General features: G+C 42.2%; 1 protein-coding gene across 2 annotated transcripts in view; it reads right to left on the reverse strand.

Annotated features, from left to right (window-relative positions):
- Positions 1 to 16958, reverse strand: part of LOC135100016 (serine/threonine-protein kinase unc-51-like) — a 104060-nt gene that overhangs the window by 85865 nt on the left and 1237 nt on the right. The window lies entirely within an intron of this gene.

The following is a 16958-nucleotide window of genomic DNA, read 5'->3' on the forward strand; positions in this document are numbered from 1 at the left end:
ATACGCTGAATAACAACACGCAGCTGTGAACTATCTCAAGGTTAACTTCAGGACAAAAATACAACGACAATAATAATTCTACAAGGTCCACAGTCGACTACCTGCCCACCTGCGTGTCTTCCTGGCTGCCTTGTCATCTCCCCACCCCCCAACTCTTCCTCCCACACGCGCTACCCATGCCAACGACTATTGTACAAGGTAGGACTAAATGTACTGAGGAACACTAAGCCAACAGCTGCTCTTGTTTTTTTTTTTTTTATATATAGTTAAATTATGTTGGCGAGGAAACGAGTAGGTAACAAAAATATATATAAAAAAAATCAAAACAGGAGTCACTTGGTGTTACAGTTGAGAAGTGCTACAGAGTTACCTAGTGTGAAAAAATAATGATGATGTTAGGGGGTAATAAAGGCCTCCCCTCCCCAAAAAAACAAGGGAAAATTACAGCATGACTCAGTAGAAAGATGCGTTATTTATACATCCTGTTGTTAAGTTCGTCTTGCCTTATCAGTCGCATTTCTACCACTGTGAACTTCTTGCTTTTTTTTCTTATTATTTGTGCGGGTTTTTCCTCATTTCATTTATTTATTTATTTATTTTATGTATTTAAGCTACACATTTCCTTTCTTTTTTTATCTACTACTACTATTACTACTACTACTACTACTACTACTACTACTACTACTACTACTATTACTACTACTACTACTACTACTACTACTCGTGAACGCCTTGTCTTATTATGTGTATGTACGAATTTTTACTTTTTTTTCATGTATTTGATCAAAGCTATATATGTCCCGTTTTCTTGTCTTCTACCACTACCACTACTACTACTACTACTACTACTACTACTACTACTGGCGGGGGAAAACAAAGGCCTTGAGAGTCATGAGAAGAAGAGGGATGCCTAAGCGAGCTATCTTGTAGGCAAATAAAAGAAAACCTTATCTAAACACAATCTCCTTCGGCATTTATATCAGCCGCTACACGAGAGAAATTAGAACCGACTCGTCAAGATAGGAATCATGAAACAGAAGGTACTACACAAGAAAAAGGCGCCGAGGTGTTGATAAGCGCACCGGGTGTCAGCAGAAGCGATGTACTGAAGAAAGGGAAGCCAGACAGGAACTAATGGACAAAAATAGATGTCAGAAATAAAAAAAATTAAAAAAAGAAGGAATGTAGGGGACTTGAAGCGGAAAAAAAAGAGAAAAAAGCAGGATCTATGTGAAGTCAGGAACACGAGATTGGATGTGGAAATAGAAAGTAATAAATGAGATGAGAAACGGGATAAGGAAGAAAAATTAGATTAGGAGCGAAAAACAAATAAAATAAAAAATAAGATAAATATAGAAGGAACACGAGATCATATGTTAAATAAAAAAAAAGGCAAAAAAAAAAGAGAACAGAGAAGCAAATAAGAAAACAAAAATGGAGATTAGAAGATAAAAAAAATAAGGAAAAGCAAGATTATAAGAGTAATGAGAGAAAAAAAAACACATAAAATAAACTAAGAAAATAAACATCACATGGGAAGTAAAATATAATAATAACAGTAAAAAAAACGATAACGGCAGAAAAGCAAGTACTGAGTGAATCCTAAAAAAAATAATAATAATAAATAAATAAATAAATAAATAAAAAAAAATAAAAAAAATACACGTTACATTATATAAGACAAAAACCTAACAAAAAATAAAATAAAATAAAATTAAGGAAATAAAATAAAAATAAGAACCAGCGACACCAAAACACGAATAAAAGACGACGAGAAGCAAAACAAAAAAAAAACAATGAAGAAGGAAAAACACACACACACACACACACACACACACACACACACACACACACACACACACACACTAAGAGGAAAAAACAAACTGTAAACAAACTCAGAACCAACGACAACATAACACAAGGAGAGAGAGAGAGAGAGAGAGAGAGAGAGAGAGAGAGAGAGAGAGAGAGAGAGAGAGAGAGAGAGAGAGAGAGAGAGAGAGAGAGAGAGAGAGAGAGAGAGAGAGAGGAACATGAGAACGCAAGAAATAAGGGAAGCTGCAAGAAGCCGTGGCAGAGGAAAAGAGAGCGAGAAAAGACGAAAAAAAAAAAAAAAAAAAAAAAAAACAGCAATGAAACAGACAAAAACAAAAACAAAGGAAGAACCGAGTGAACCTTCCTGCAGCGAACTTAAAGAGTTTTCACGGCCAGGTAAGAAGGTAAGCTCGTAAAAAGGCATGTAGGCAGGCAGACAGGCAGGTAGGGAGACAGGTGGATGGGTGGGTGGGTAGATAAGTGGGTGGGGAGGCAGGCAGGCAGGTAGGTTCTTGTATGCATTAGTAATCCGGCATGTGGTAAGTGGAGGAGTGCAGAGGGTCAGTGGAGTGTGAGGGCCACGTGACCGCAGAGATGGAGTGCCTGCTATGTGGAGGGGGAGGGAAATGGTGGTGATGGTGGTGGTGGTGGGGAAAGTGGAGAAGAGGGAGTGATGTGTGAAGGAGGAAGGAAACTGGAGAGAGAGAGAGAGAGAGAGAGAGAGAGAGAGAGAGAGAGAGAGAGAGAGAGAGAGAGAGAGAGAGAGAGAGAGAGAGAGAGAGAGAGAGAGATTTATTACAAGGAAAGGAACTGTAGATGACAAGATATGTGGAGATGAGACACGTATGGAGGAGAAGGAAGAGTGAAGATAGGAAGCAAGTGGAGAGAAAGAGAAAACGGAGAGGAAGGAAGGAGAGACGGAGGGAGGAAGGGAGAAACGCCTGTGGAGGGAAGGACGCGTCGATCTAAATAGAACGCGAGACACGGAGGAGGAGGAGGAGGAGGAGGAGGAGGAGGAGGAGGAGGAGGAGGAGGAGGAGGAGGAGGTGGAGGAGGAGGAGGAGGAGGAGGATCATATATTACATAAGTTAACTAAACAACAACAAACATTTAGGTTCTTGTGTGGCTGTTCGTGAAGAAGAAGAAGAAGAAGAAGAAGAAGAAGAAGAAGAAGAAGAAGAAGAAGGAGGAGGAGGAGGAGGAAGAGGAAGAGGAAGAGGAAGAGGAGGAGGAGGAGGAGGAGGAAGAGGAGGAGGAGGAGGAGGAGGAGGAGGAGGAGGAGGAGGAGGAGGAAAAGAAAAAGAAGAAATATATCACTGGTAACAAAAGCAGCAACAACAACAACAACAGAGAGAGAGAGAGAGAGAGAGAGAGAGAGAGAGAGAGAGAGAGAGAGAGAGAGAGAGAGAGAGAGAGAGAGAGAGAGAGAGTGCCAAGACGCCCCTCGGTGATTGATAATGAAGTAGCCAGGCGCGCGCATACACACACACACACACACACACACACACACACACACACACACACACACACACACACACACACACACACACACACACATACTTATGCATACGAACAGAAGCACTACAAAATCTCTTTCCCCTTGCTCTTTCACTTCCTCTTTCTGTTTTCTTTCTTTCTTTCTTTCTTTCCTCTCCATCCATGTTCACATTACACACACAATGAGAAATATATAAACACTACAGGATAAGAGAAGGGAAGGATGTACCAAGCGAAGAAGAAGAGGAATACATGAATAAATAATTGTAGAGAGAAGTTAGTTAATTGGAAGCACGTGCGTTGGTGAGCGAAGGGTAGACAAAGCAGCAAATAGACAGAATAAAGAGGGAATTAAGGGGGGGCAGGTGATAAGAGGGTAAATGAGATCTGGTTCTCTTTGTCTCTAAGCTGGCAAGCGGCTTCGGCCACAGCGACCCTCGACAGGAAGTGTAGAGAGAGAGAGAGAGAGAGAGAGAGAGAGAGAGAGAGAGAGAGAGAGAGAGAGAGAGAGAGAGAGAGATTAGATGATATTACCTTCCCTTCGTCTCTGTTAAAGTTCTCTCTCTCTCTCTCTCTCTCTCTCTCTCTCTCTCTCTCTCTCTCTCTCTCTCTCTCTCTCTCTCTCTCTCTCTGCCTAACGGTTTGGTTTCGCTCACCTACCTATGTTTAGCAACAGGGAGAGGCCGTTCAACCATCTCTCTCTCTCTCTCTCTCTCTCTCTCTCTCTCTCTCTCTCTCTCTCTCTCTCTCTCTCTCTCTCTCTCTCTCCTTTACTAGGTAATGAGTACAGGTAAACACTCACAGGTGGAGCAGCTCAAATAAGCACACAGTAATCAGTCCAGGTGCACGTGAACAAAAAATCTAACATATCTTTCTCAGCTTCCGAACTTTAAGAAATATATGAAAAAAAAGAAAAAATGTATACACTATATAAATATTTTTTTTTATTTTCAGGTAAAAGATTAAATGCAAATTCGTAGCATATGTATATAATGTGCTTTCGCTTGCAAACATGATTAAAAAGCAAAATGATTGTATGCAAGTTAATTTTCGTTCCCAAGAGTAAAAAAAAGAAATTAAGGTATGGTACATATATTTTTTTTTTGGGGTGGGGGAGAAGAGGGGGTTAGAGGGAACGAGGAGTGGCATTTAAGCATATAAATTAAAGGAAATAATTATACAGGAGCTTCCTCTCACTTTCACACACACACACACACAAATAAACAAATAAATAAATAAATAAAACAAAAACAGTTGTATACATTTTCTTTCCACTCACTCTTCAAAACACACAAAAAAGAAAAAAAAACAAAAACACAAAACAAAGGATATAATAAAGAGAGAATGAATAACAGACGAAAAGGAAAACAGATCCCACGAGTAAGTCGCAGAAGGGGAGGAGGGGTGGAGGGGGGACGAGGAGAGAGGGAGGGAGGGAGGGAGGGAGGGAGGGAGGGAGGGAGGGAGGGAGGGTTGTCCAGGTAAAGGAGGGAAATACGTGGGAGTAGATTCTGAGGCACGTTGGGTAAACAGGTGAATGAGTGTGGGAGGGCGTGTGTAGGGCCGGCGCGTGGGAACCATTAGGCCTTCCATTATAGGCTTTTTGTTTTATCTCTTTTTTATTGATGTTTGTTCCTCTGAGATCATAAGGCGTTCTACAATTATTATCATTATTTTTTTTTTAATCTTTCTTTTAGTGCTATTTTTATTTGTCACTACGGAGCTATTACGCTTTATTAGTTTCTTTTCTCATCTTATTATTTGTTCGTATGAAGGTAGAGGAAATACAGGGAATACATATGCGTACAGTTACAGTGCCAGTGTTGCCAGAACCTCACAGAAACCTTCCCACACTGCCAGACACAATATGATGCATTTCTCTTTAAGTTGGAGTGAATTAACAGAGAGAGAGAGAGAGAGAGAGAGAGAGAGAGAGAGAGAGAGAGAGAGAGAGAGAGAGAGAGAGAGAGAGAGAGAGAGAGAGAGAGAGAGAGAGAGAGAGAGAGAGAGAGAGAGAGAGAGAGAGAGATTGTTGTTGTTTTTGTGTGATGTATGTTACGTTGCAAATGAACAGACAAGTAAGGTGTGTACATATACGAACACACGCAACAGACGACCTATCAATCCATTCAACTATCTCCGTAAACAGACCGAGAGAAATGCATACATACATACATGAACAGCCATCAAAGCTCCCCCACCAGTGACTACCATACCGTACAATCCAGCCTCAAAATCCGCCTTCACCATTACCCTCACCATCACTGCCATCCAGGAAGCACTGACACTCATGCAGATACTCATACCAGGGGAAACATATAGAAGAAAATGCATATTGAAGTACTACAGGGAAAAGAACGATACATTTTAACACAAGGGAGAATATTACAGCCTTCCTAAGCCAACAAACACCATTCATACAAGCAAAACAGCCACCCCTACACCAATCATCACATTAACACCACAAAGGCAGCCCTAACAACACCATTGCCACCACCACTATTACTTCAACTTTCTCCACCACCACCACCACCACCACCACCAACCACCGCCGCCGCCGCCACGAGAAATCATCCGCCACAATAACCCTTGGTAATATATGAACCCCAGGAGAGGACGCGCCCTTAACTACGAGCCAGGTTAAGTTGGGCAGAAGAGCTGATGGGATTCAGTGGCGACTCACGTTTATTACCTCAGCTGCCAGGATTTATGAGGGAGAGTATAATCCTGTTGAGTGTTGATGAGAGAGAGAGAGAGAGAGAGAGAGAGAGAGAGAGAGAGAGAGAGAGAGAGAGAGAGAGAGAGAGAGAGAGAGAGAGAGAGAGAGAGAGAATGTATAACACCAATAGAACTTGTTTTTCTTAATGTGTTATGGCTATTTCAAATATTACTCTCTCTCTCTCTCTCTCTCTCTCTCTCTCTCTCTCTCTCTCTCTCTCTCTCTCTCTCTCTCTCTCTCTCTCTCTCTCTCAAAGCCTAGCCTACGTAGTCTACTCGTGTCATTATCTTATCAAGGCCCCGCGCGTGATCATGCAGCATAATCATGAGGTGACCTTCGCTCCCAGGCAAGCTTCGCCCCCCACAGACAGACATATGGGGCGGAGACTTCATGGGAGTGAATGAATGAGGAAGGGAGGAAGGACTTAACGAAGAAACTCACCTTCAATCACTCTCTCAGGTAATATGATCTAAGGAATGGTGGTAGTGGTGGTGGTGGCTACAGTAATCGTGGTAGTAGTAGTTGTAGTAGTAGTAGTAGTAGTAGTAGAAGTAGTAAATGACTATAGACCAACAGTAGTAACGACAAATTAATTTCCTAGAGACAACATGATTACATAAACACAATAAAAAAAATAAAAATAAAACAATCTGACACTCCAATAATAATAATGATGTCAAGGTCACTGACAAGAGATTGAATAGAACGACAGAAAAAAAATAATAATAAGCCTAATCCAGATTCAGTATGGCCTGTCTGGTGCCTTACGTAACCTCACGTATGCAGCCCAAGGACACACACACACACACACACACACACACACACACACACACACACACACACACACACACTTACACACACACATGCACACACATGCATGCACATTGAGGGCAACACTTGAGCACATACATATACATATTAATACCAGGAACGACACCATTCTATAAAAAAATAAATAAATAAATAAATAAATAAAAGCTAAATTAAAAGAATATTTCGTAACATTAATTCAAGAACAAATCCACACCCACACCACAGAATACAAAGATACACACACACACACACACACATACACACACACACACACATACGTCCTTCTAAGCCCTCAAAACACAAGCAGAGACACGCATCGCATTCCTTCCCTGAATACATAAATACGTAAGCATACAATAAAAAAAGGAAAGAAAAAAGAATTAAGCTGCTGACCAACAATAAGCTTTTGCGTATCATCTGCTTTAGACTTCTCGGCGGCAACCAAACACTGAGGCATGTGTCAAGTAAAACCACTCTGTTACTTGTCTCATAATACCAAGTTACTGGTACAATGGAGGTAGTGATAATGGCGGTGTTTTCTTTCCCTCCCTCTCTAAGCTCCCTTCCGCTCACACTGTTACTGATTCTATGGTGAGGGGAATTGTAGTAGTAGTAGTAGTAGTAGCAGTGGTGGTGCTTCCTTCCCAGCCTCTCTTGCTAAGCTCCCTTCGACTAACAGTCTTATTGATTCCATGGTGAAGGGAGGCAGTGGTGATGGTGAAGGTGATGGTCTTCCTCCTTTGCTAAGCTCCCTACCACTACTCCCATTATCTGCCTACCCAGTGTTGCTGTTTCTATGAAGGTAAACAAACGTGGTGGTGATGGTGGTGGTCATCCTTTGCTAAGTTCCCTGCCACTAGTTCCCTTATCTTCCTCCCCTGCTATGCTCTCCTCCTCAACTCCTTTTGCCTCTCTGCAGGGGACATGAAGAGGTGGGGAGGGAGAAACAGCAGGGAAGGGAGTGGGGAGAGTAGGGTAGGAACTAGGAAGAGCAGGCCAGCTGGGGTAGGAAAGATTAGGAAGGGGAGGGAGACCAGAGGGAAGGGAGATAGGCAAGGGGTGGGAGAGGAGGAAGAGGAGGGGAAGGTAGGGAGGGTGGGGAGGGAGAGTATAGTACAAAGGAGAGGCATCACGCTAGGTTTAAAGTTTCGTGGGGAGGAAACACCTTCCCTTCTTCCTCGGGGTCACTGCTCCGTCATAACCATTACGCGCTGCCGCACACACGCACACACACACACACACACACACACACACACACACACAGAGCAGCGAAGGGGAGTAAGTGTGCGTCATAAGTATGTCAAGAAGGTATGTTTTCTACTCTCTCTCTCTCTCTCTCTCTCTCTCTCTCTCTCTCTCTCTCTCTCTCTCTCTCTCTCTCTCTCTCTCTCTCTCTCTCTCTCTCTCTCATACAAACACAAACACACACACACGACAAAGATAAACTGCAGGAGGCCAGGTGAACCCCACACGCCATCAGCTCACCGGCACGCCAGTCCTCCTCGTCCCCTCCTCACACACACACACACACACACACACACACACACACACACACAGTGGGCCTTCGTGCACCGGCAGTAGACGTACCCAAAATGCCCCGCGCACTTATGAGATACACACACCCGGCGCAGCAACACCAGTTATTACCCAGCCACTCCCTTCCTGCACATGGGGGGGACAGGCGGAGGGGTATATACCAACCCTCTATTAGACGTATGATTTTCCCCCGGCACACCAACAAAAAATTTACGTGGTCATAGTAGCCGTGTATTAAACCCATGATTCTTGTGTGCGATAACGACTAAACACTGGTATGGTAATCTGAAATAGGCTCACCCTCCCATGATTTTCCTCAACTATACCAAGGAAATATGGGTACAGCAGGACTTAAATTTAAACCCATGATTGTACCCGGCTGGGACCCCATCCTATTTCACGCTAGTTACCCGCAAAACGGTTTAAGTCCATGCTAGATAATCATTAATCCAACCGAACACTGCTTCAATCTGACCTTCCCTCCCTCTCCTCTCCTCACCCTCCTTCACATCCACACCTGAGAGCGAGAGAGAGAGATAAAAAATATTCCCATAAACACTTGATCTTTCCTAATCACGCTATTTACTCTGCACCGTCCACCAAGGCTACTTAGCGTGAATAATATACGCTACACACTTCCAGACTCCATAACCATTACCCCAGCCCTTTCCCCCTCCTCACCTGCAAAAAATACTTCCACTAACACCTGGTCCTTCATTATCACAAACCTCACTGTATACTGTCCACTAAAGGCACGCATACACTTCCTATACCTACGCTGTACACCTCGCAAACTTCACTAGAGAGGGAGGTGGAGGGAGGAAAAAAAGGTGCATACAGGTTCATAATCGTAAAATCTCGTAGTTACTGTAGGCGTATAACTAAGCCGTTGATGACGTACGGTGAATGGTAATGAGGCCTGGTAATGACAGGGAGAGAAAATAAGAAGTGTTTATTTAATCTCTCTCTCTCTCTCTCTCTCTCTCTCTCTCTCTCTCTCTCTCTCTCTCTCTCTCTCTCTCTCTCTCTCTCTCTCTCTCTCTCTCTCTCTCAAAGTAGAGCATAGTAAAAAATAAAAAGGTAAATACACTTTCATGATTATAATGTAAAAGTAGATGGTCAGACATGCACTGGCCCCAACTACGTACGTATATAAACCAGTTCACATTGTACACACACACACACACACACACACACACACACACACACACACATACCACAGCAGCATCATCACTAGCCTCTACGATTCCACTCATACACACACACACACACACACACACACTGAATAAAAGGTGGAGAGAAAGATAAGAAAAGAAAGAAGGAAGGAAGAAAGGAAGGAAGGAAGGAAACACAAACACACACACACAATGAATAAAAGGTGGAGAGAAAGATAAGAAAAGAAAGAAGGAAGAAAGGAAGGAAGGAAGGAAGGAAGGAAGGAAGGAAGGAAACACACACACACACAGCCACTGTCAGGAAACCACGCCAAGACAACATACCAGCCATTTACGCATCGCACTCATTCATCAAAGGCGTAGCAAACACACTGCCGCATAATTACAGAGTACGCCAAATAAAAACTAAAAAAAGGGAGTGGGGAAAAAAAAATCAGTCTAAATAGAAAAGTCACGCACACCCACCCCGCAAGGTCGCATCTGTGACGTAACAAATTACACCAAATCAATTCCCCAGGTGAAATATTCAGACTTACAACGTAGGCATACTATAACATTCACCTGCAATTCAGTTACAGGTAAAAGGGAACAGATAGCTGGTGTGTTAAGCTAACCTAACTCAGTCTTACCTACTAACCTACCTCAACTTAACAACCTTCCCTAATCTAACCTAACGTAACCTTAGCCAACCACTGATAAGGTGATAAAGCCGCCAGCTTAGCCTAGATAGGTGTAAAATATTGGCAATAAATACAATGCATAGACGTGTTTTATGTGTGAAATGGTGCGGGGAGATGATAAGAGGAGGGCGGTGGAGACGTGACCAAGAGAGAGAGAGAGAGAGAGAGAGAGAGAGAGAGAGAGAGAGAGAGAGAGAGAGAGAGAGAGAGAGAGAGAGAGAGAGAGAGAGAGAGGCATGAGTGTGCGGGTGGATGACGCGTGGGTGTATTGAAGACAAGGGAAGGAAGGAGGGGGAGGTTCAGGGAGTGGGGGGAAGATATTTCCTGATTACCTACCTCTCACACACCTCTCCTCCTCCTCCTCCTCCTCCTCCTCCTTCTTCTTCTCAGCCTCGTGACATCATCCATGAAAGTTACATGAGTCATCTTTTTAATGTTTTGTATCCGTTCACGTTATATGTAAACAAAAGATGAGAAAAAACTACACGGATTCTCTCTCTCTCTCTCTCTCTCTCTCTCTCTCTTGACGTTGAATGCACTCAAGATGAAATCCAATAAAGATCGCCGAGGCAGATAAAATGCATATTGAAATTCTGATAGCAATAAAAAATGCGACCATTAATCTCTTTGCAAATTTGTTCAGTGAATCGTTATGCCAAGATTTTGCCCCTCGTGACCTCCTCAACACATTACCCCTTCAATGAAACTGAAGCTGGAGTTTCGTTATAATATGAATGCTAAAAGAGGATGTTGTTATTCAGTTGATGATTACATATATATTTTTTTCTCCCTAATTAGTAAGGTGTTACAAAAAATTACCTAGTTATTCATGTTAGTTTTTATTTATTTATTTATTTTTTTTATTTTTTGACTAACAACATATCTCACTGAGTCTTGGATTTTGCTTATAGTACTAAAGGAGTGAAATTGATAGAGATAAATAGCAAAATAAATAAACAAAGCTTGATAATCACCGGGCCATTAGTTTAACGTCCCTGACTGGCAAAATAAGTGAAACGAGAAGAAACTATTGATCACCTCGAATGGCATCCCCTGATTAGCGAAGGACTGGCAGCAGGAACGTCAACAGCGCTGGGGAACAACGTGCTTATGAAACTATTGCTACTTATCACACCATATCGCGTACTTGAGATTTCCCAGAGGACGTTCGAGAAGGCAGGTGGTACAATTCGCGATAAATTAATGCATATAATTAGACAGTGTAGCACCACGAAGGTTATATTTACATGGGTTATATATAATTCTTGCTGGTGATCAGGGGCTATTTTTTTTTTTTTTTTTTATGTAAGAAGGACACTGGCTAAGGGCAACAAAAAATCCAATTAAAAAAAAAAAATGCCCACTGAAATGCCACTGAAATTATCCTAATGTGGCGATATGCAATTAATCAATCAGCCAACCAAGCAGTAAAGTCAGGAAGCAAACGGGTGTCACTCACAGCTTATCGAACACACGTTACTCAGTGTTTGATGAATAAGTTTCCTGGGATTTTTTTTTTTTTTTTTTTTTTCCCGTGACATGAGAGCTGAGTCATGCGAGGGACATGTCACGACGAAGCATGCACGCAAATTCCTGGCAAAGTAAGATACGTGTAGCTGATGATGATGCACTATCGGGAAAGCTAACCAGGTGAAAGAAATGCACAAAAAAAAAAGAACTATTTTGGCAGCATAGAAAAAGTATAAAAAAAAAAAAAAAAATACACACAGTTTTGCGTTTTCATCACTCAGTTTTACACCATGTTAGAGTTTATCTGATAATGAGAGAGTAGAAAAGTAAAAGGGGCCAGATGTTGAAGTAGCATGAAAACCTTAACAGTTTAATGCCAAGTGAAACTAAAGCCGATGTGTCAAAGACCTCGCTGCTACAATTACGCCAAACCTCAAACTTTCCCGGCAATACGAAGAAGCTGAGCGTAAAATTCAAAGGTTTCATAGGCTTCTGAGAATAAAACAGCAAGAGACTTTCACTTAGCCTACGATGCAATGCCGATGTTGTCAAAGAGCTTACTCGTATAGCAAAAATAGAAGGCACTCTACTTACCACTAGAAGCCTTGACCAACAAATATTCTGAAAGCAAAGACTGGCAAAATTGAAGAAGTGAAGTCCAAAGAAACGTAGCTCTTGTGGGGAAAATTGACCAAATGTTTTAAAATTGAGAAACGACACTGGAACATCATAAGAATGCCTGAAGATGCAGGAAGGACACTGGAACACCATAAGAATGCCTGAAGATGCAGGAAGGACACTGGAACACTATTTGAATGCCTGAAGATGGAGGAAGGACAGTAGAATGCTACCTGAATGCTTGAAGATGCAGAAATGACGCACTGGAAAACAACTGGATGCTACAAGACGAAGAAGAATCACTAGAAAACCATCTGAATGATTTAAGAAATACTGCGGTACACTATGTGAATGCTTTAAGACTGACAGAGAGAGAGAGAGAGAGAGAGAGAGAGAGAGAGAGAGAGAGAGAGAGAGAGAGAGAGAGAGAGAGAGAGAGAGAGGAGAGAGAGAGAGAGAGAGAGAGAGAGAGGAGAGAGAGAGAGAAAACACTGGAAACTACATGAATGCTTTAAAACACGGAAAAAGATGAGGGTTAAACTATGCAATAAGAAACTCCAAACGTCAACTATATAACCGTTGCATGTCATCAGGGCTGGCAGACAAGGGCGCGCGGGACACAACAACCTACATTTTGTTAAGCATTCCTCTACCAACCGTGGTGTGGGAATTGAATACGCTTTCACTTTCCGTCCTGTACCAATGCACGGTAATATTCAAACAGAACAGCCAAGGACCAAATATTCAGCATCCAGCAGTGGCTTCGTTGCACTTCTCGTTCACTTCTGCATCACTAAGGTAACATTGTATATACGAGTCTGACAGCGAGTTACGAGTTACATATGACACGCCTGTACTTTGTTGCGTGTTTGTAGGGAAATGTTAGTTAGGTAAGACTTTCATTCTAATTATCCCAGTACAGGTGAAGATAATCAAAATATATTGCCACTTTAATATCGCTCAGTCACATCATACGATGCGTCATGAATCTAAGAAATATTGGCATGCGTGCATTCACCCAAAGCAGGCCCGTGCTGAAAGCCATTCGATGCCTCACGAGAAGAGCTATTCCTGAAGTAAATGTATCAAGGCTAATGCGCATATACTCGCTACACCTGCTAGTAAATATGGAAATCAGTAAATATTTAGCATTATAACCCTCTCTCTCTCTCTCTCTCTCTCTCTCTCTCTCTCTCTCTCTCTCTCTCTCTCTCTCTCTCTCTCTCTCGCTAGGACCAAGCAACATTACGGTACATTTCCGTGCCTGAGAGGAGCGGACCTGCCGAGGACGAAGACGGCAACAAAAACACCGCCACAGTACGGCCAGAGGGGACTGTCCTTCCCGCGACCCCGCTACTCTGAACACGACACTGATCAGGGACGGTCCTTCATGGCAGAACTACCATTAACACCATTACACAAAGGACGACTAGCATCTAAATCTTCCCCCTCTGCTCCCCATCCCTAGGCGTGACAGGAGCAGCAGCAGATGGAGATGTGGGGATGCCAGTGTATTTTATGTATAAAATTCATTCATTCTGGGTATTTGAGACATTGTGCAACTGGCGGGCGTGGTGTTGGGTTGCTGACGCTGCTGCTGCCGCCTGCTGTCTGTTTGGGGAGTGGGGTGAGGGAAGGGATGCTAGTGGCCTTTGTTGAGATGTGCCGTGCTGACAAAGAGAGGAAGGTGTCCTGCCTCGTGAGCTGGGATGGTGAATGACTGGTGATTGAGGGCACTAGCCTCACCTCCTTCACCACCACCACCTCCTCCTCCTCATCTTCCTTTGTGCTTCGTATGCATGCTTTTACTTGCTGTTTTGTATGCACATCATCACCATCACCATCACTGCCACCGCCACCGCCACTTAACGACGCAAATACACGCAGTGTTTTGAAAATGAGCAAGTATTTTGTGCTCGCCTTCTCGACTCTCGAACCAAAGCAAATAACACTACTGATTTTTTTTACTATTATTACTATTATTATTGTTATTATTATTATTATTATTATTATTATTTTCACTGTATCGCCCTTGACAACTATAAATTGAGCAAAAAAATAATAATAAAATTGTACACATCATTATTTCAAGGCTGTGCGCAATTAAAGCCACATTTTTTTTTTCCTTTATACGTCACAGGCAGCCATGCACTTTTTGTCATTGTTACCTGTGCACCGCGTAACCACTAAACTTACCTGGGAAGCAACACGCGTCATCCCGACTCAAGGTCTGCCTGGCGTGGTCTGACAAATCCATATGTATGATTGGACATTTCTGGATCTCTCCCCACGGATGCCCCGACATGAAGTACTTATTAACATGAGGAACAAAGCACGTCGCCTCACCTCAAGGCCTGTGTCTCGTGCGGCTAACTGACTTCACGCGTCACTATCAATACACATCACTTGATATTTCAGGCTTGCATTATCAGATTCGTTGACTAAAATGGCGGTCTGACACTTATATGACGTAGGACAAAATAAAGTCACTTGAATCTTGAGTAAAAAAAAAAAAAAAAAAAAAAAAGCTGAACAAATACATAAATGAATGAATGATTAAATAAATAAATTGATAAATAAAACACGAATAACAGTAGCTAATCGCAGGGTGTGTTAGTTAGGTTGGGTTTGTCTAGCTTATCTTAACCTAACCTAATGTAATCAATACCAAGAGTAATTGGGATGCCTGATATTCGTAAAAAAAAAAAAAAAAGAAAATAAATAAATAACAAAGAAATAACAATAAAACCAGAAAATCTACTTATTACAAAAGAAATGGCAATGAACTATAGTCTTAAAAGTGGCAGGTTTGAATGGCAAGCCTGCATAATCTAACACTTCCAGGATTGATTCTACTTGATTCTATAATGGTTAGTCGTCAAGGGCGTCAAACTTATTCCTCAAGACAACGCAGGAGATCGACCCTTAACCTTGTTCCTATTGCTTACCTATGTGCTGCCTGAAGCTTTCACGATGATGGGCACTGTCTCTACGTATATGTGTCTGTGATCTGGTAACCTTGATGCCATGTGTGTGTGTGTGTGTGTGTGTGTGTGTGTGTGTGTAACATTAGTAGCTATGAAAGAAGAGAGGATGGAAAAGAACGAACAGGGAGAAATAAATTAAGCATAGACTGACAGACACAGCGAGAGAGAGAGAGAGAGAGAGAGAGAGAGAGAGAGAGAGAGAGAGAGAGAGAGAGAGAGAGTGGGGGAGTATTATTCTACTGATCGAACTCAAATGTACATATACACAGTACACACAATGCCTCCTCTCTCTCTCTCTCTCTCTCTCTCTCTCACACACACACACACACACACACACACACACACACACACACACACACACACACAAACATCTGGCCTCCGGTATATTATGAGGCATCAACACAGACACCCTAGGCTGCGGTGAGCATTGGATAGCGTCACCCAGGGCGGTTCTTTAGCCATGGGAGTTCACATGCATCACGTTCCTAAGTCTTTGTCCATGTCTGTGTTTTTTTTTCCATGTTCTATCTCTCGTGACCTGAATGAGGAAAACTAAGACACTCTCTCTCTCTCTCTCTCTCTCTCTCTCTCTCTCTCTCTCTCTCTCTCTCTCTCTCTCTCTCTCTTTGTCCATATTTTTTTTTTCCTTTTGTCTTTCTGCATGTTGTAGTTTTCGTGACTTGCATGTGGAAGTCTTAGCGCAGAATCTCTCTCTCTCTCTCTCTCTCTCTCTCTCTCTCTCTCTCTCTCTCTCTCTCTCTCTCTCTCTCTCTCTCTCTCTCTCTCAGGCCATGAAGTGTGCATGATACAGTATGCAACGAAGCAGGACACTGGAACTTTTATTTCACCGGCGTGGCTTTCTCTCTCTCTCCAAGGAAAGAAACTGCATAAGCTTAAAAGTCATAAATAATGATAAAAATAATAATAATAATAATAATAATAATAATAATAATAATAATAATAATAATAATAATAATAACAGCAACAACAATAATAATAATAATAATAATAATAATAATAATAATAATAATATAATACCAAGCTAATGATTATGCTGGCCGACTCTCTCTCTCTCTCTCTCTCTCTCTCTCTCTCTCTCTCTCTCTCTCTCTCTCTCTCTCTCTCTCTCTCTCTCTCTCTCTCTTTCTCCTTTAGTTTTTCCCCTCGGTCAAACTGGACGGAAGAAGGCAATGACACGCGTGGGACAGAATTTCTTGACTCCCAAACATTCAACCAGCTGATAGCAAACAATGTATTTCCTGACGCTCGCATACGTGTTGAACAATGTCAGCTGTCCTTGGTCCATATAGGCAAAACCAAGATTCAAGGGTATCTATTCTAGGAAGTAAGTTATCAAAATGACGTGACAAGTTGCTTTTGGGGTGACGCAAGTAGCGACCATCTCAGCTTGCCCCATGTGGTGTTCTGAACGCTCTTTCCCTTGGCCTTGAACGTAAATGTCAATGTACTTGTCATAACTGCAAAAAATGTGATTATAATTGAGCTTGTGTAGATTCTCATTATAGAAACACAAAACACGGTAGCACGGTATAAGGAATGTAACAGTGACCGACAGCAACGTGACCTCCGTATCTTTCTTTGGTTTGTAATGTTGAATTGCCATTTTTTTTTTTTATTTGCTAAAAAA

The sequence above is a fragment of the Scylla paramamosain genome, chromosome 4, assembly GCF_035594125.1.
Source record: "Scylla paramamosain isolate STU-SP2022 chromosome 4, ASM3559412v1, whole genome shotgun sequence".
NCBI lineage: Eukaryota > Metazoa > Arthropoda > Malacostraca > Decapoda > Portunidae > Scylla > Scylla paramamosain.